Source organism: Anomalospiza imberbis, chromosome 5 (assembly GCF_031753505.1).
Source record: "Anomalospiza imberbis isolate Cuckoo-Finch-1a 21T00152 chromosome 5, ASM3175350v1, whole genome shotgun sequence".
NCBI lineage: Eukaryota > Metazoa > Chordata > Aves > Passeriformes > Viduidae > Anomalospiza > Anomalospiza imberbis.
The window spans coordinates 54,438,994-54,460,147 of NC_089685.1; the positions used below are offsets into that span (position 1 = coordinate 54,438,994).

Below are 21,154 nucleotides of genomic sequence, written 5' to 3' on the forward strand. Positions count from 1 at the left end.
TGCTGAGTACAGTTCAATACCTCCCTCAAAATGCTGTAGCACCAGCTTTTAGTAGCACTTCTAGAGTTTTTGGTAGCTTTTCTCCAAATCAGATTGTATCTAATATATTTTTCCCATGTGATGCCCAGCATACCTACTTGTGACCAGGATCCATATTTCTCCTTAGCTAAAAGAAATGTATCTGGGATCACTCCCCAGAGGAAGTCCTTAGCTGTGCTAGCCAAAGTTGTGCGCACACTTGGCACAAGGGTGGAATGTATAGGCTTATTCTGAACTGACTGCTCTTCCATGAGATCCTGCTGTACTATGGAGATCAGATTCTGAGATCAGTTTGAATGATTTGTTTTGCTAGCCTATTTTTAGCCAAAATGACATTTGTATGAATGCAAAAACATTTGACTCTAAAAGCCTTTGGTACTGTCAAAATTTGCATGGTTTTGTGAATTTGTTTATTTATTTTTTTTTTTTTTTTACCTCCATAGGCAAAAACTTATGCTCACTGGACAGAAGTTCACTCTAGTTCTTCCTGCTAAAAATAATGCAGGTAGAATTCCAGGCACTCCAAGCTTCTGCTCAGTGTTAGGAAGAGAGCAAGGGCAAAGTGTACACACAGGAGGATCCCTACACTGCACATGGAAGAAGAGATGGCTGCACTTTGATTGAACAATTAAAATGTGTTTTTGTGTGTTGTGCTCGTAACATGGCGGAGGGTTCTTGAGAAAAGAGCCCTCCTCTTTCCCAAGTGAATTATTATGGTCATAGATTTAGATTTGTGCTCCTCTGTATGACAGAATTGATGGGATAGAATTTAAGATGCATCTCTGGCTGGCATGTCTTGTCAGAGGCACAGAGTCAATAAGCTTCCATCAGTTTGTGCCCTACCTTATGTCCCAGTATGGAGCCCTCTCAATCTCAATCTTTTTTGGAACCAAAACTTCTCATGGTGAGAGTCCTCAGGGTTCAACTTGCCTCATGTTATCAGGTTAGATTGAAATGCAGTTTTTTCCTTAATACTTATCCTGAATTTCCCAAGCAACACAGACATGAATTTAAACTACTCAAGCATTTACCCAGAAAACAGATGGTGATTTCAGATTTTTTTACTAGGTTTATCATCAATTAAAATGAATATACAAGTGAATTTTGTAAGTCCTGTTTAGCACAGGTTTAGTGGATTAATTTCTTAATTCTGGAAGTGTGGTCCTTGTCCCTAAGATCCAGCAGAAAGGCCCTACTAGTTTTCTGCATTTGTTTACTCTGTTTTCAAAGAATTATCTACCATGACTCCTAACTGGTAATATTTCATTTTAAGCTTATCATCATCTGTTTGTGCATAAAGTTAGAACTGTATTTTCCTTGTGTGCATAACTTTGCATTTATTGAATAGAAATTTCATCAGATGCTTTATGTCTCAATCAAAAGCCTTCTGCAACTCTTTGCAGTCAATTTAGTTTTGACAACTGTGAATAATATTATATCACTAGCAAACCTTGATATCTTATGCATGTCTCCACTTTCCGTATTTTTCAGACGAATGCTGAAAAACATCAGTGTAAGAACAATTCTCCCCATTCTCTCTATCACAACAACTAATTTCTCTCTATCACAACAACTGAACAATTATTTCTACTCTTTCCTTCCCACCTAACTGCTGATAATTCATATTGTCTGTGAGAAAAAACTTTCTCTTATTTCTCCTCTTTCTGTAAAGTTTGAATTGTTTAAAACACTTTCATGGTTGTCCTCCAGCCCATGGACTGAGTCCCACAGGATGTGCCAACACTCCTGCTCTGCTGGCCAGGCCTCTGGGCTCCCCTGCTTCCCACAGGGCATCAAAGACAGAACTTGGCTCTTTCTGCAGGCTTCCTTTTCTTTCTCCCCTAGCTAGATGACTTATGAGACACAATCTTCCTCTACAACCCTCTTCCTAACACGATTAACACAACACATTTATTTTTGTTTACTATTTTGTCAACTACTATGTTTATCTTTTGTTCCAGTAGCATGTTAGTTTTTGGTGCCAGGCACCACACTTGTGATGATACAAACAATAAAGGACAGAAAAGTCTAGACATTTGCAGCTTGCTAAGCACAAAGCAGACAGATGTACTCTGCTGCTGTAATTTAGCAGAGCTTTGGCCTGGAACCATTTTACCTTAGCTCACGATTATTATTAGGATTCAGGATTAATTTGGACTTAAATTTTATCTAGTTTGAAAGAAGAAGTTTCTGCTGTACTTTTAATTATAGCTGTCCTAGAAGTTTGTGCTTACAGACTTGATGAGAAGTAACACAGCTCTCTGGAGAAAGATTTTAAGAGCTCTCAGTAGCTCTTGGGGCTCTTCTTTGTTATGTGTGTGCCATGTGCCAGCTCAAAGACTTCATGGTGTGGGTCACAAACAGGTTGTGCATCAAGCCGTGCAGTGCTGAGTTATAACATTGATCTAACCATGGAATATCTGTCCCAAAAGCAGAGCTGCTGATGAACAGATAGGGAAATGAGCTGGAATAGCTGAATTGGATGTAACAGAAAGACTGAAGTAAGAATAGAAGATGCCATATTAAAGCTTGACACAATATTATTGGTGTTAATTTTAATGAGCTCAGTTATTTGTGTTTGATTTTACTTCTTTGCATGGCTATATTTCCACAACCTTTTCTGTGAGATCTGTGAAGATCCCTTTTATGACTTTAATGGGTTATAAGTATTTTCCTGTTTTTAGAGTATCTTTTCTGAAGTTTTATTTCTTTTCTAAATTTTACCTACCATGTTTTCACTAAGAAAAAGTAAATTGCTTTTGAAAAGGATCTCCATTTGTGTCTCAGCCTGAGAACCTGCTCTTGGGTTTAGATTCACCTGTCCTTGAAACAGCCTATAAATCAGCTCATAATATGGATCACATACAATCAAGGTAAGTGGTGTAATGACATTATCTGTAGTCTCATACACATTCATTGTGTATTTACTCCAAAAACCCAAGGATAAATTCACCAACAGAGCTAGGTAACTCCCAGTTGTACCCTGCTCTCTCAATTACATATTAGGGAAATATTTTTGCTCGTTTTCACCTTCACCCCTTAAACCAGCCTATGTAATAAGTTTGTGTTATGTTCTGAAAACAGATGCGGTAGAAAAATCTGTAGTAACCCTCCTGTGTTATTATTATCAATTCACCTCTTAACATTTCTCCCTTTTTTCATCAGTTATCTCTTAACTGACCTGGATTTTTCTTGTTCACTTCTATTTTATTTTTGGAGAAAAAAAAGAGACATAGAATGAGGGGAAGACAACAGGGACAGAACCATCAGTAGGAAGAGCAGCCATTAGCCAATATCTGAAGAGCAGGACAAGCATCTTTGATACTGGCCCAAAATACTGTCCCAGGTGCTAACAGCTCCAGGGACTTCTTGACCCTAATGTAGTTTACCTATTTTGTCTAGGCTACAATGGATCTTCCAAGTGCTTAACCAGTCTCTCATTTAATGTATCTCTACTTGCTATGTCATTCATAAAACAAGTTCTTTTAAACTTGGCTAGGTATAACAACCTTAAATCATTGAAATGGAGAGACGTCTCTCTTCAATCATGGGATTAAAAGGGCCACAGTTCTATAAGTCAGGGAAAAAAAGACTACAAGTATCCAATTTGGATTCGTGGCAAATTTAAGCAATTGTGAAGGATGCGCAGTTAATTTTTCTTTAGTTTTTAGCTGAGAGATGACATCAAATGAGTCTGCTTATGAATATGTATCAACTATAATACAAACTCTTCTGCATAGGAAATTTGACTTAACTGTGTCTTAGGAGATAGTTTGCCTCTGTAATTATATTACCACTTAATACTGTGTGAAACTCCACTCTGTACTAATTGCACTCCACAAACAGAGTGCTCAGTGTTATTATTACTGGGTAACATACAAAAGAAAAGACATTTTCTAATTTCTTGGTAGACAGTAGTAAGGAAATATCATGTGGTTATCTGAGTCATACTGAAAATCAAATGGTTCAATGTAGATTAGTCGTCATATGCATGATATCTAGTTTTCAGATTCAAACAAACATATAGTGCATTTCCTGACATGTGTTTTCAGCCCTGTTTTTATGGTGATGTGTTTTTCCTTGGCATTCTGAATCAGTTTTAAAAGGGAAAAGGGAAAACATGGCCTAAATACTGCAAAGGAGGTGTTTTTTTTTTTTTTATTTATGACATGTAAAATCAAGGTCTGAATAGACATCTTCTATTTTCTCTTATCTTAATGACATTAATATTGAACATGGATAATTTATAGTTTATTGAGAAGCTTACTCAGGGGTATGTTGCTTCATCTTTCTCTTTGTAGAACAACTACCTGAATTTATTAGGGTTAATATACACAGCTTTGCTCAATGGATCAAGAAGGCTGGATTTTTGTGCTGGGGGAGAGAGAGAGGCCACAGTCACCCATTTCTTTCTATTCACCAAACTGTTCATTGCAAACGGTAGAGGAGCCACAGCTACTCTGAGCCACTGTGTGTGTCTGGAGGAGCACCAGGGCCAGTCCTGCAGGGTGGCTCCTGCGCAGGGCCGGTTGCAGGAGCTGGTTGGGCTGGGATCCTGGAGGGCCTTGGAGCTGCCCCCTGCCCCTGGGAACTCCCAGTGCCCGTGGAATCGCTCTGGCCAGGCACGGGCGGGTCGGTGGCCGGCCGCCTGCGCAGGTTGTAGCGGCGCTGCGGGCAGCAGCTGCGGGACCTGTCGGCGGCCATCCTCCTGCGCAGGCGGGTGGGCAGGCCCACCACAAACAGCTCGTAGTCGTCGGCGCCTCGCACGGAGTGCAGTACCTGCTCCAGGGACTGCCGGCACACGGGGCAGTCCTCCCTGCCCCGGGCCCAGTGCCGGATGCACCTAAAGCAGAACTGGTGCATGCAGTAGGCCACAAAGGCCGGCTTCCTCACGGCGCCCAGGCAGATGGGGCACTCCGAGCCCACTGCTGCCTTCAGAGGCTCTGGCCTGGCAGCAGAGCCGCTTTCCTCTGTGCCTTCTTTGGCACCGTTCGCCATGTGCTGCCCAGAGAGACGTGGAAGGTGCTGGAAGTTGTGTGGCAGACGGGCTTGCTTGGGATGTTGGGACGCTCCCTCTCATTAGCGCTGCAACTGCGGATGTCGAGCAAGCAGAGGGAGAAAGGCCACAGTTGGCTGGCCTGGGGGCGGGTGGAAGAGATGCTCAGGTGCCCCTGGAAGGAAACCTTCCCAGCTTGTCAGGGTAAGGTTTCCCCTCCCAGACCACCTCTACAGCTATGAGACATCATAATCCTTCACTAGGTCTGTTCTCCCTGGCACCAAAATCCAGCACTGCGAGATCACAATGAGCCATCCTCAGCCACAGCACACATACCTGGGGCTGCTGCAGAACAACTGCCCACTGCATCCCCCCTTGTCTTGAGCAAAGAATGAAAGAAGGAAAGGATATTTGCAGTCACTTTTGTGGGATTAAATGGTTTCTTAGAGGTGCTCTTTACTGATAAAAAGGACCTTGGTTCCCCTTCCATGTTAAAAGTTAATCATGCTGGTATTTTGATGGTAAAAATATAAATGAAGCCTCATTAGAACCAAGTACATGCAGGGTCAGTAAATTCTTTGTGTTGGAAAACTAGTGAGATGAAAATGAGACTGTTAATAGAATATCCATCACATTGATGAAACTGTTGATTGAAATTCACCCTCACATATAACCTATTTGTAATTTCTCTGTAACAACATATATTAATGGGGTCTTGTTACTTTCTTATTGGTGTTAAAATGATAGTAGGAAATGTTTCCAATTCAAAGCCTTTTTGCTGCTGGGTTTCACAAGAGCAAACCTTAGCTCTTTCATAAAAATCAATTGCTTTATTGTCTGAATATAACTCAAGAATGTATTATATTATATAGGAAAAATAAAGGAGGTTTATTTACCTTACTTCATGTTTTGCTTGCTATGTGGATTTTTCCAAACCTAAAAAAGACTGAATTAGATTTTTGTTACCAAACAGGAATCTATAGTATTTAAAGGTAGGGCTAAAGAAGAATTTCAACGATGTTATTTGAATTCTAATCTAAGACTGAATTCAGTATGATTTTCCACTTTGTCCCACTTTCTAGATGACAGTTGTATAGCTCATTTCAATATAATTTTTACAAAGACCGTATAAAAAAAGAATTAATCTCTACTGTATTCCTTCTTCAAAACATTACACAAAATTAATTATACTGGTCCTTTTTTCTGGCTTGAAAAAATATTATGCATGGAAAAGCTAAATTGTCTAAGGCATGGATGTACATGTGGCTGTGACAAAACTTAATTGAGCCAAAGTTATAATCAGATGGCTTTTGACTTAAGCAATGTAGCAGCTTATTAGTTAGGTATTCTTTTTGCAAAATTTTAAACTGTTTTAAATCCAAATCTCATTTTTTCTTCCACTGTATCTCAAGGGTTTGGAAATACCCTGCTGTCGAGGTTTGACATGGAAGTGAATTTTTTCAGGAAGTTGGGTCAAACCAATCCGTGGTCAGGTTTGGATATTGGCACCTGGAGTGGCCACTGAAGGTATGGATACGCCTCTGAGAACACAGGGGGTTAAAAGCAAGAACTCCCAAGAGCTCGCTCTCTTTGGTTCCGGTCAAGGTGCTGTGCAGACCTCCCCTGCCCAGCCACGGTCTGGGTGGGGGAGGGGAAGCCATGCGACCTGGTCGAGGTGAGCTGAGGGGGCTGAAGGACTGGAACCAAGCCAGCTCCTGTGGACGGAAGGGTGGAGAGAAGCGGAGATGCCCTTGTCATCCTCCCCCTCCCCCCAGAGGGAAGAGACAGAGAGTCCGGACGGCACTTGTAACTTTGCCTGCACGGAGGACAAGGAGGTGGGGGGAAGGTGCCCAGCCTTGGCCTTGGGAATCGGCTGCTGGGCAGAGATTTCAGCCGTCCAGGGAGTCTGAACTTTTAACCCATTCCTGGGAAATGAAGGCTTTGTAAAATATTACTCCTCCTTGATTTGAAGTAGAAGAGAGACAGTCTGGGATCCGAGATGATGGAAGAGGAAATTTTTGAGTTGGGAGGAGATGATGGAGTGGCTTGTGGCTGGACTTTTCTTGTTAGCCATAGATTGAACCAAATTCTCCTGACAGAGGTTGCACTTAGGGTGATGCGGTGGTGGGCCAGGAGACCTGTTTCAGTAATTACCAACAAAGGAATGGAGAGAACAGAGGAATGCTGAAGAGTGTATGGAGAGGCCCTCTGTCTTCAAAGAAGAAGAAGAGAAGAAGATCTCTGTTCTTGAACCCTCGGCCCCAGGGGAAAATGGGGGGAGACTGCAGTCCCGAGATGAGAAACTGAACTGTTGTTTCTTTTGGTCCTTGGCAAAGCGTCCTTAAAGGAGCCCGAGGAGCAGTCTGTCCATGCACGGTGGTGAGAGCACTGTGACATGGAAAGGAGAGTGTCACACTGGTAGATTTTCTCCGGGCAGTTGCCATGTGTGACATGGAAACACAAGGGTGGCAATTGTGTTTCCTGGGGGGTCTGTGGCACAGGAGAGACTCCTGTCTCCCTTGATAGACTGAGTATCGATTTTCTGAAGGGTGGCAACTTGATCAGGATCCTGGGTGGTGTCTCACTGTGGGTTTGTTTGGAAATTAGGTGGGAGGAGGAGGAGTGTTTTGGAAGGTCTTCATCCTGGATTTAATGTTTCTAGTTTTTATAATAGTAGTAGTTTAACAAAGTTTTTTCTTTGTTATTAAGCTTGGGCCTGCTCTGCTCTGTTCCTGATGATATCTCACAGCAATTATTTGGAAAAGAGCATTTTCATGGTGGCGCTGGCATGGCGCCCAGTGTCAAACCATGACACCTGCTCATTTTTGCCATCTCAAACCCCAGTTCTTTGTTTCAATTTGCTGCTGCATGAAGATCCCTAATTATTGGCAGTGAAAGCTAAGTTGTTCCAAAAAGTCTTCTTTATTCATTATCTATTCCCATTTCAGTCTGGCCTTCCATGTTTTCGTCTTTCAACAGTGTTTCAGAAAGTAATCTGTGAAGAGAGTATCTTGATAGATGATAGATAATAGATGATAGATGATCTTGATGATAGTGTCCAAATGAACAAGAAAGCCATATTACTTCCGCAGATGGCATCACTGAAGCAACAAGAAAATGAGCATGGATGACTTTGGACTTTTTCTTCCATGCAGAGCTCAGTGCTCTCTCCCTTCTGTGCTCCGACCAGCAGAAACATGGGGATGAAGAGAACAACTTCTTTTTTTCTCATTTTCTTGCCCTGCCAATCAATCCTGTAGCCAAGTGGGCCCAGAACAGGTGTTTGTTATAATGAAAGCATCCAGACTTTCTCTGAGTCCTGTTGTTTTCTTTCCACAGGTAACAATGGGAAAGAAATATAGAAGTTGGCTAGACGGGATTTCTCAGTCTAGAAGAGCAGGGCACACATAAAGTTAAAACAAGGGCAGACAGCAAATCTTCTGAAAGATCAATGCTCATATCTCTAACCCAAACTGCGTTGTGGCTGTGTCTGGCATTACAAACAGCACTGGATTTTTCTAAAAGCAGTTTGTGCTGAGGAATTAAATCTGGCATTCTGTACTGCCATAGTAGGGCAGGTAGGGAGTGATCTATTGACTTCACACTCAAATGAGCTGTATTTTTTTATAAATCACCACCATCTTTGCATGCAGAGCATACATAAGGAAGATCTGAGACTCAAGGCATTAGAGAAATGTTATGAAGATCGATTGGAAGCAGTGATTAACTACCTAGTGTATCACAAAGCAGCATTTCCTCATTCTACAAAAGGGCAATACATGGTTACAGGTCACAAAGTGAAAATGCTTCTTAATTTGTAAAGTTTCACAAGCCACATTCTCAATCATTTAAAATATGTTACTTTTTACACTTATGGTAAGATCAACTACATGAACTTTTCCATACCCTGAAGAAGCCATAGCTTACTTTTGTCTGTTGGCAGATTGTGTTATGGCAGATGTTTAGCAGAGTTTTTGGACTCCAACAGGAGCTATTGGATGAGTACATATGCTATGAGTCTGAGTTTGTAGATCTTAGCAGTCAATGACATCTTGTACTGCTGCATCCTTTCTTAAATTGTGCTGTGTAGCAAAATATCAGCAAATGGCCCAGCTGACAAAATGTCAGTCATAAACCTCAGCATTTTGCACCTGGCTATGGAACAATCTGCAGTAATGGCACAGTCAATGAAATTGTTTACTGAACTTGCACCCTGCTGCTAATGACAGGCATAAATAACTGGTCAATACACTTGGCATGGGGAACTTATCTGAGTGGACAGCTTGTGTTCCACTTTTTTAGTTGAAAATTAAACTATTGTGTCAAAAATCATTAATTTGATAAAAACATAGAGTATTTTCTCCATCCCCAGAATCAGTATTTTAGAGGAGCTAATTTAGTCTGATATTCACTCTCAGGATTCCTGCCAAAAAACAGAAACAGGACCACCATGGAGAGCGTAAAGCATAGATCTGGTGTTTAGAGAAGTACACTGCAGGAACTCATGAATTCTAAAAGTGGGGCTGACCCAAAGAGATTGCAGTCAAACAAATCTGCATTCAGACAATTGGCAACTTCTATTTGAGGACTGTAACTCTACAGAAGATTTAAGCTTTTCTTGAGTGAAGCCTAAGTGCATCAGCAGATGCCTTAAAAAACTGGAGAGAGTTTTCTGGGATTGCACAATCAGGGATTAGAAAAATAATCACTAATATGACAGAAAGCTGACCACCAAGTGAAGATGCAAAAAACCACAGTACAGCTGACTGACTGAAATTGCAGAAAGCTGTCTTGCCACAAAACAGCTGTTGCTGAACTTCAACTTGCAGATGCAGGACTGTTTCAAGCAAACTGGAAACACTAGAATTTAATTTGAATATATTGTGTGATGACAGATAATATTCAGAAGAAGGATATTATGCATTAAATAAAAATAAAAATAAGAGTTCCTCTCCATAAAACCAGAATTTGTTCCATTAAGTCTATCTACATATTTTTAATTATTATTTTCCTCTGCTCTGAAAAACCATTGTTTGGCCTAACGTCTTCCAGTCAGAAACTTGGTCTAAACACAACCTTTGATTTTCCCTTTACTTTGCATTACTGTACCATTCTAGGCAATTCCTCCTGTTTGTTTAGGGTTTCAGCCTTCACAATATCTTTGAAACATTATAATGAAATAAGCACCCTGATAGTCACTTAACCAAACCAGGTTTCATTTGCTTGGTTGTCCATGCTGACATCAAGTGAATAGCTTTTGTTCTCTTTTCTCAGACTGCATATATCTTTGTTATTTGAAGTACTAAGAATAAAATCAGTTCAGCTCAAATTCCCAACAAACTGCAGAGATAGGCGATATGTTTCCTTCTACATGATGTGCTCCTGCATAAACAGACCTTGTCTTTTTGTCACATTTATAAAAGATCTCAAAGTGGCCACCACAATCACATTCATGGCCTTATCTGCAGACCGCTTTCTATTTCTTCCAATTGTTCTTTCATTAACTCTTCCCTTGCCATCTCATCTTGCACAATTTTAGTTCCTCATATTCTAAAATCCAAGTCTCTTTCATGTTGCTCTATCTTCCCTTCTAAGTCTAGCTCATAACTAGCTGATATCTGCTCCAGGTTTCATTCTTTTGGGGTTTTTTTCTTTCTTCTTTCCCTGTTGCAATTGGAAGGTCAAAATCCATTGGAATTAAGACCTCCTCATTTAAGCCCTTATGTCCCAATAAATACATTTGCATTTATCATTAGTTTTACACTTCTCTGGGCTGAAAAGCACAAGTGTTCACTACTTCTTCCCAGGCAGACTGTTTGGGACCATCCTAAACTAAGTCTGGATGTTCCTCTGTGAATACAGTGTGCTTAATCTCTGCATTTGATCAAGGGTTGAATGTTGGGATTGGTCCATATCATGGCTTAGGAATGGTATTCCCCAACTTAGCAAACTCTGAAAAGAAAAATGTAAACATATTTTCTATCCAATGTTTTTAGGTATCATGTCTATGAATTTTCTTTTCCCACACCAAATTGTTCTTCCACAAAGGTACATATTTGCCTGAAGTTTTTTTACAAACTCACTTTCTTGATACTCAGAGAGGAAAAACAATCTGTGATAAAGCTCTGCTTATTAATTGTGGACTGGCCAGTTGATCAGTTTGTACTGCTTGCTAAAGAAAGATAATAGTCTCATCATTGCCTCATTCACACAGCTATTTAGATTATAAACTCAATAAATAGAGTTTTCTTTTACCTTCTTGTTTAGCAAGAAGACACAGAGGCCTACCACAAAACCAAAACATACTGTTGGCATAATTTCCCCATTAAAAAAAAAAAATCTTTCTTTTTAGGGGATAGTGTTGCTATAGCATATTAATGCAAGTATAATTACAAGAATTCTCTAATTCCTAATCTACCCCTTCGGAAAGGATGAAGACTCCTGCATTCACACTCTGAGTTTATCATTGTTTCCTCTTGTTCTAATGTAGGGCTGCTGATAACTGAGATCATAACATGCCTTCTGCATCTGAGTCCAGAGCATCCAAAGGAGCTTTCAAAACTAGTTTTGAAGAGATGCTTTAATTTTTGATTACACTGACTCTTGCACACCTTTAACTCCTGTGATCAAAGGCTCAACATCCCATCTCCTAACACGATGCCCTTATTCATCTATCAGTGCTCAGTCCTTACTGCTTGTGTTGATTATCTGCTGTACCTTTTTCATAGTATTGAATTTCTGCTTTTTAGTAGACATTGATTTTTGGTCTGTTAAAAAAGGGGATGCATTGCTTTTCTTTCTTTCTCCTCTTATCTCCAGCTCTTTAAACTATTCCAGATATGCATCTGGAAAGACAAAAAAACCTGTGATCTTTCCTTTGCCCCATGATTGAATTTTGCAATAATGAATTTCCCTTGGAGTACTGCCTTTCTCTCTGGCTGTTGCAACCAAATTCAGGTCCAGGTACCAGCTGCTAGCTTGAATTTTTCAAGCAGGTGGTTTTCACTTACCAGGCAGTGAGACAACAGGACCTGTTATTTCCTTTGGCAGCCCTAGTTAGAGGGAATTTTGGTAGTATTTTTTTAATCTCAAATCTGTCTTAGTGTTTGCAAGTTTCTCTTGTGACTTATCCCTGCAGTTGGTAAAGCAAAAATGAAGTGTTTTCAAGACATGTTCTAAGAGTGGAAACATGCTTTTCTTCCAAAGGCAATGCTTGAAACAGTGGCCTTGGTCTTAAAGCAAAGTCACTTTAATAAGCTTATAATTATAACGTGCCCTCAGAATTGCCTTTGTTATGCAATTTGTACCTTCCCAGTACTCAATTATTTATTTATTTATTTATTTATACTCCTTTTTTGCACCATTTCTTCCAACTTCAGTTCCCCAAAAGGAAAAAGTTAGCAAAGCTATTGGCCATGCAGTGTTCCATTATCCCTTCATTAATGTTATTGCACTTTGACTAGAAAAAAACTGTCCTGATATATTGAACTGAAGCAGAGGAAGGAAATCACTGGAAAAGAAAGGTAGAAGTAGTCTATTAAATAAGAGAAGGAAAATTGAGCCAAAGCAAATGAAAGAATTGTAAAGGATGAGAGACACTTGAAAAGAATATGTTTATTTTAGAAAGATGAGGGAAAGGCAGAAGAAGAAATTAAACAAAGACTTTAGTGTGGTGATAAGCAAAGAAATTATCTACACAGCAAAAATTTCATTTAATATTAAGTGGAGGATTACATTTACTAAAAGACCTAGTGCATGCATCAAGGTCATTCTAAGAGAAAGGATTTTAACATCTCATTCGCCATCCTTTCTTTTTTCATCCTCAATCTAACATTAAAGTATGCACATATTTTTTAATGTTCCATTTATCTAGAAAATGGTGGGGACAGAAACCACTGGATGTAAATAGCTCCAACTATAACAGAAATTAAAGGGATAGCTTTAACATATTTTATTTTAAATACATCATAACTGTTTAACTCATATCAGCTTCTTTTATGCTTTCAAACACATGCCCAATGCAAGCTTTTTGTCATGGCTCTTTTCTGTAGATACGCTCTAGAGATAGACCTCTTCTGCTTTTCCTTGTAATAACTGGGTGTCAAAATAACAAAACTATTCTTTCTTACTGCTTTCTTTGTATTGGTCACAACACATTGAAACAAACCAAAAGGATAAACTTCTGGAAAGTGAGATATTCTCTGGTAAGGCACCTAACATTTCTCCATGTTTTTTTTCTTTGTATTTGTTGAAGTGGGAAGTGTTTCTACTTAAATTTTGATTTGTCTGTTTTTTAACTTGAACTTATATCTAATTTTCCTTTCAACATTAGCTTCTGTTATATGATATATAATTTTGTACCCCAGAAGCATCTATCTTACCAAAATCCCTATAAAATTATTCCAGTATTGTTGTCTTGATGCTCAATGAAAGTCAATCTGAAAACAAATATTGAAGTCTTTGTTAAAGTTTGTTTTGCGTATCTTTAAAATAAGGAAGAAAACAAATCTGGACAGCAGTTACACCTGACAAAGGTATCTGAACTGGCCAGCTTGCAGTTTCTGACAGAAAGAGAGACAAAATGACACTTAATAGAAGTTTTAAATACTCTTCTAGATGGCTTTTGAGATGTCACAATGCTTGTAAGTAATACAATACAATTTATTTTCAGAAGAAAAAGTGCCTTCTGTATTAAAAAAAATGTTTCTCCCAATTATAATGATTTGTCTCACTCTGAAAGTCTTGTGAGAAAAGCTTTTTATCCTTTGTACCTCTGTCCAGCCTGAAGAAGCTGGATGCACAGATACACCTCCAGGGCAGGATTATTCACTTCAGAGGATTTAGAATTACAGGGGCAATAGCAGATCTACTTTCAGCCTCATTCACTACCACAGAAAGAAACACACTCTCTTTTCTACAAGATGGGAAACTAAGGTAGTCTTTGAACACTTAAAAAAAAAAAAAAAAAAAGAAAACAGAAAAATTAACAATCTCAAAACACACAGTCTAGTTTCTGGGTTTATTCTTGGAACAGACAAGCCACAAGCTGCTCCCTGTTCACAGCTTGAAGAAAACACCCAATTTAGACCTTACTGTGTGACAAAAAAACTCTAGTTTCTACTAGGAAACTGAGGACTGCCCACTGACCATATTTTCTGGTTATGAATAACAGATCACTAGAAGCACTGTCTTTCTCAGATTATACTGTTATCTCCATTGTGCATTCTTGATCAAACATCTCATCCTCTGAATGATTTAAATATCGCCTTGCAATACGTTGCGTTTAAAATTTAATGCTTCCAAGTTGTTATTTTCCCCTTCAACTTCCCTGTCTAAGTTCTGGTACTCTGTTTGCAATTCCAGAAACTTTGTTTCTTTTTAACTAAGCAAAGTAGTAGATGACCCTAAACTGAGTGCTGTTATCATAGAATCATAGAATGCTTTGTGTGGGAAGGAACCTTTAAAGGTCATCTGGTCTGACTCCCATGTAGAAACAACTTTCACTAGACCAGATTGCTCAAAGTAAATTCCATCTTAAATTATCAGTGGCAAAGATACATGTACAAACCAAATCAAGAACCTGGAATAAATAAAAACAGTACTAGCAAACAAAGCTATTTTTGCTCTCTCCTTTTCCAGGTACTATATAAACAACCATCAACTAAAAGAATTGTAGCATGTTGCTGAGCCACTGGATTAGCCTGAATGATGAATAAAACAAAATAAATGGGCTTCAAAATCCAAATGCAAATGCACACTCCATTACTAAAAATTGGGAGAGGGAGGCTTTGTAATTATTAATAGCTGTTAGCAAAAGGATATAAAATTTGTAACTCCTCCCTAGAACTTGCCTTGTACGTAGCCAGAAAAGATTCTTGGTAGAAATTGCTCTTTATATAACGCTCAGTTCTTCAAAATACTGAGACACAAACTATATTTTAGTGGTTAGACTTAGTGATAAATGCACTAGAAATGGAGCAGGTGGATCAATTTCTCACCCCTTAATATTGTCAGCCTGATCTTCTGAAGTGAGGAAAAGCAATAGAAAAATCTTTGTATCTAGCTATTAACTTCCAAGCCATGAGGAACATATAACAAGGCTGCATACCAACAGATGTTCAGCTGCTAGAAACACCCTTATTTTGAAGTCAAATGCATGAATTATGTTCTCTGGACACAGTGCTGCATTGATTCAAGTGAAATTTTGCTATTGTTTAAGTAGTCAAGGTTATAAAATTGGTGGAGAAAAATCCTACGTATCAGACAGGTTTCAAATACTGGATTATCCTCAGCTGACTCAGGTAACAGTTCTCTTCTGACAGACTGCCTCAAAGCAGCCTCAATGCAGCTGCAGCACTCACTTGAAGCACATCTTGTGTACCCCACATGATGACTTTACAAAATATCTGATACCCCATCAGTGTCTGGTAACTCAAGATGATGGTATGGATTTCTTGTCCCCAGCAGCTCACATATGATTAAACCCACTGATGCCCTTGAAAAAAGTAACCCCATATCTGTGTTTTCAGTATATTAAGTTCTGCTTAAAATAGAGTACTGAAATATTACTAGTCTAGAAACAGCTGGAAATGAGACCACTGCTAATCCAGCTTTCTCTTTTCTGTCACAAAGCTTGCCAAGAATGATTTGCTAGGTTTCTGTGTGTCAGGTGAGCACTTTTGTTAGAATTCGCAAAACTTCTTGAAAAATCTTAGAAAGCTGATACTCAAGAGCTCATCTTCCATGCTAAGTATCTTGCTGTAATGTCATTCCAATAAGGAAAAGTGTTTGGGTAATTAAAGGTACCTTAAATGCAACACATATTGTCTAACATTAAACAGAAATCAGTGACTAGATATAACTAAACCACAAGGATTTATGGCTTGTTTGGGGATTTTTTTTTTTTTTTTTTGGCCAGAACAAGTGGCAAATTTTGAAAGCACTCTGATAAAGACTAAAAATCCTATTATGAAGCAAATATTCTAGCCAAACTAAAAATTAATATAACCCAATGAAGATTGCTTATATGTTAATGCTGCTTAGCATTGTTCAGCTGTTGGCACTTTTTAATGTTTCTGTACCAAATGTTTAATAAAATGCGCAAACTTAGCCAAGCTGTGAGAAACCTGAATAAGCTTAAAAATCTTCTGACAGAATGGCATGGGGAAGTAGATGCTATAGTTCTAGAGAAAGCGTGTACAGGAATTTCTTTTTGTACATGGTTTTATTGTGGAAGATCCAGGCAAAATTGAGAAAAAATGCACAAGACAAAAAGACCTGCATTCATGACAAAAATAAAAAAAAGGTGTTGAACCTGTAATCCTTAATAGTTCAGCTAACCTGATGTGTGGCTTGCTGTTCTTTGAAATATGAAGATATTTTTTCATCTGTTGCAAACAAAATCTGCCATTGAATGAAGTTGTTTTTTAAATTATTATTACTGCATTTATTTTTCACATTTACTACAATGAAATTGTTCTAACATCCCTTGACCACATATTTTTTATGATCAGTAATGCATCATCAACAGAGAAACTGAAAAATAATTGATACTCAGAGGGTTGTGTTATAATTTTTTGGAGAAAAACCAGGTTTGAACATTTTTAATGTTTTTTTCTTGTAACTCATGGATTTCCCAAATAAACAAAAGAAAAAAAAATCCTCTTTATGAATACAGTACACACACAGAGCACACACACTGTGAAGCACTCATTAGACATTTAATTAAATAAGTACATGTCATTTTAATAACCTACAGAAACTCCCCCAACTAAGAATTAGAAGTCATAAATCTGCTAAATCCTATTTACCTTAATCATCTAGCCTCTAATTTATTTTATAAATAGGTAAAGCAAATTTGAAACATTCATTTGAATTACACTTTTAGGAAACATAAGTCAGACTGGATGCGACCTTTATCAACTCACAACTTGCAGTCTGTTATCATTCATCATATCTCTTGAAATTAACTTTTATTAACTTAGCAGCACCATAAATATTATGGGAAAGGTGACTCTAGATTTTTCACCAATACATATGTCATCCACATACATAGCAATCAGCCTCTGCAGACACAAAGTATGTTTTTAACATTCCCCTAGAGTCAGGCTAGTCAATGACAAACAACCTTAATGGAAGGCTTCCAGAGGACAAAGCAATGTCCATCCCTTTGGCTGACTGAGGTAATGTTTCACATTCAACTGTCTGGCATTTCTTTGTACATGGTAAATGCTCGATGCTGCAGCTAATCCATTCTGAAATTTCATAGTGTTTTCATGGCATCACAGTGCAGACTTTTTTGTGACAGATGCAAACACTGAAGAAATAAATAGGGGAAGAAAAGCAATGAAAAAGTAGCTAGGTTCACCCTCCTGTCTAATTTCTGACCAAAGAAGTAGTGGACTGGTTCATGAAGCTCTGGAGTAAAACAAAACTCCTATGCCTGCTCAATCTTCACTTCTTATTAAAATTTAAAGCTAGAGAAACCTCAAATAATTTCCATTAACTATAGAGAATAGACAAGGAATACTTTATGATGGAATTGGTAGAGTGACGACACACAGGCAGGTCTGGATAGGGAGAGTGAGAGCATTGCACAGGAAAAATCCTGATTGAACCACTTTTCTAAGACCTACATTGAATTCAGAGACCAATCTGCCATGAGGAAAATGAGTGTCCCACAAGATGACAAGAGGAACAACTCAGTGAGAGACTGGGAAAATTAAACACACAAAAGTTCAGGCATCAGAGGTGGAGATGAAGGCAATTAGAGGGAGATAGATGCACAGAGTACAGAAGTTTATGGAGTGATGTAGAGAAATTTAGTTCAAGAGTGTGCAATAATTTTGTTACCTGCCACTTTCAAAATGGACAAGAAAGATAAGGAGGAAGAAGGAGAACTTGTATCATTAGTAGAGGAGGAAAATTCTGTATTCCCTGAAAGTAGTCTCTTCTGTAATGAAATGTTATATTTTCAAGGCAAGATAATATTACAAGTCAATCTCCTCTACAGAGTTTGAGTGTATCTGATTAAATAATAAATAAATGAAGATTTGAGACTCCAAGAAAAGCAAGTGCTTCTGCACTCAGTCCAATGTCAAGTTGTCTGCTTAAGTGCATTATTATTTTAAGTGTGTCTCATCACTTCTTGCTTTATCACTCCTAGAAAGAATATGTCTACAAATTTAATATTTGGGTATGCAAATGCTTAGTTTGCATTTTAAGATGAGGGCAGACTGCACCTGAAAAATCACAACACTCCTCTCCTTCAAGCTTGATGTGAGTTCTAAGTCTTGGTATCACCTTCAAAATAGCCCGAGGCTCACACTCTTAGGGCCTGTCAATTTTATTTAGCTGAGTAACAATAATTTTAAAGGAAAATCATTACATTTTTATTCATATAAATTTCAATACAAATAAATGCTTGAATTTTCTGTTGCTGGGGGCCTGTATAAGACGCACAAGGATGGAGACATCTTCTCACAATCTCATATTGTTGTGGTGATAACACAACAGACAATATGGAGGTTAATCTATCAACTCAACAGCTATAAACATAGGGCTTATCAGGCTTATGTAGTAAATCTCTAAAAGATCCAGGCCTGAAGGGATGGAGATAATCATTGAAGTCTTGTTTGTTCCATTATGATATATGAAGATAATTTGCCAAAACATCTAAAAATTTTTAATAAAAGGTTTCACAAATGTGGTGCTCTTGGTACACCATGACACTCAATATCACAATTCAGCTACATTGCTCACAAAAGTGGTATAAAATAAGAAATATTATAGGACCTTTCTAAAGGGAGATTAATCTTTCAGAAACTGACAAGGAAGCTCTGTATAATTAACAAACATAAACATTTCTGCCTCTCTGCTTGGTAATAAGTGCATATTATGGCTACTTAAATGTCAACAGCTATTTTTTGTATCATTAACTCACACAAGAGCCAGATGCTAAATAGCCATTTCAGTAGCATAAATGATGGAGCAAACTTTTGAATAGGAAATAAAAATTTTAATACACAAGCAGAATTTTACATCCCTAGCAGCCAGCAGGCATTTGGAGTTGACAGATCTGCTATGTGCTTCAAAACCTTTGTGATAAAATAACTTATAAAATAAAATGCACAGATAAAATTCATAGTGTGTCACATACTATGAGTTTTCCAAATGTGTGCTAACAGATACATTATTATGGTAAAGGTTAGAAGACCTTCAATATACTCAGCTTTTATTTTGTCAGATAGGAAAAGAGAGGTTGAGGGGTCTTGTTTACAGAGATTTACTTTTCACTGTGTTTAGATGAACTATTCATTGCATATTTAATTCATTATTCTTTGTCTCTATAGACTGGCTGTATCCTACTGCAAACTGTTATTATTTTAACAAAACAGAAACTTTCTCCCTACATTAAGCATTTTGGAAGATAGTGCTGCTCAGCTTGACACTCCAATGGACCCTGCTGGACTGTGCAGTTTCCTGGGGGTATGATGTGTTGGGCATCATCAACCCATCAGACCCACCTCAGGTTCTGGACCTGAATTCACAAATTCTCTTTGACTGCCTCTTCCAACCCCATGAGTCTTCTCCTTTTGACACATACATATCACTTCCAGCCAGAACACCACTCCAGAGCTGCTCTGTGCCAGTTGATAGCATAGGCTCATGGAGAAGCCCCTTAGTCCAGAGGGCTTCTGCCCTGTCAGTCAGCTGTGAAGATACAGAGCAGCAGTTTTGGCAGTGGTAACATCAGTTCTGGTGCCAGACAAGGCAGAAAGAAGAGTTGAGCAAAGCAGCAGAGTGTGGAGACACCAACCAGTTGCTCTGTGATCTGATTGAGGAGTGTCACACCTCTTGTGACACTAATTCCTGTTTTACTGGATTGGTGCAGGCAGACACAACACACCCAGATGTGGGCTGACCAACTATGGCAGCCCAGTTTTGAACAGCAAAAACTATTCTGTATGGATACCTGCACACAGCTGATCTCAGCTGTAGTGGCAGTGTACTATCCAAGGGCTTTTTTAAATTAATAACTCTTTTCATTTCCTTTTAGGTCAATTTTTGTTAATCAAAAATTAATTACAAACAAGACTTTATCACATGGAGCTGCTATTGGTAAATAGCAGCCAACTGTGCTGTGAGCAATCCAAGGATGCTGGAAAGGCTGACTAGTAAATTATGGTCGGTGGTGTTGAGTCCAAGGTTTGTTGATATGGTTTTGCATCCATTAGTGTTCCAGCATTACCAAAAGAACTGTGGCTGGCACAGCCTCATCCACTGTTGTTTCTACCAAGTCTCTTCATTCTCAGTGACTTGTAGTCCAAGGTGGGGCTGTTTATTAGGGAGCAGATCTGCTGAGTTTCATCAGTCTGTTATTTAATAGGAAAAGAAAGCTTGTTTCCATGGCCATTACTGCAGACTTCAGAGATCCTTTCTATTTCCTGAGTCTGCAATTCCAGATATATCTTCTATTTCCTTTGGTAATTAAGTCTCTTGGTGGATACTTACAAGTTCATGCTGTACTGTACTATGTCCAAAAAATGAAAGTCTACTTTTCAGTGCAATGCTGAACTTTTTATCAGGTAGATGTATTGAGCAAATACTTTTGGATTTAATTTATATACTGCTATGACAAAATGCTGCAGAAAATATTTCAAAATGAACTTTGCAATTACAAATCATATGATATTGATCAAACCGTGAAGCACACAGATTTTGACTTAGTGGATTTCTCTTATCATTCAAAGAACATGAGAATTGCTCATGCTGAAGTACAAGAGGAAGGGCAGCAAGGGACATGAAAGACTAAGATCATGTCTGGGAATAATGAGGGTACTGTAGGAACTTTTCAAGACAGACTTTTATGAAGAATATCTTTCTTTCTTCCCTGTATCACAGAAGGAAGAGCCAATAATTCCAGGAAACCCTTTATTTGACCTCGTTAAATCACCCAGCTAGTTTGGTCTACAAACTACAATCAAACTACAATCAAACTACAATTAATTAAGTTTCATTTCTGAATTATAAATATATTCTTGTTATCCCTTTGTTTTTGTAACAGCAAATAATTGACTATCAAACTACATTTCCTGGTCAGCTATCTATTTCTAGCCC

The 21,154-nt window shown here is 38.5% G+C and overlaps 2 long non-coding RNA genes across 2 annotated transcripts in view; both read left to right on the forward strand.

Annotated features, from left to right (window-relative positions):
* Positions 1-21,154, forward strand: part of LOC137474375 (uncharacterized) — a 330,950-nt gene that overhangs the window by 128,331 nt on the left and 181,465 nt on the right. The window lies entirely within an intron of this gene.
* Positions 8,131-9,352, forward strand: LOC137474366 (uncharacterized). The gene is made up of 2 exons (XR_010999321.1): positions 8,131-8,911; positions 8,994-9,352. It is a non-coding gene; the product is annotated as an uncharacterized lncRNA (long non-coding RNA).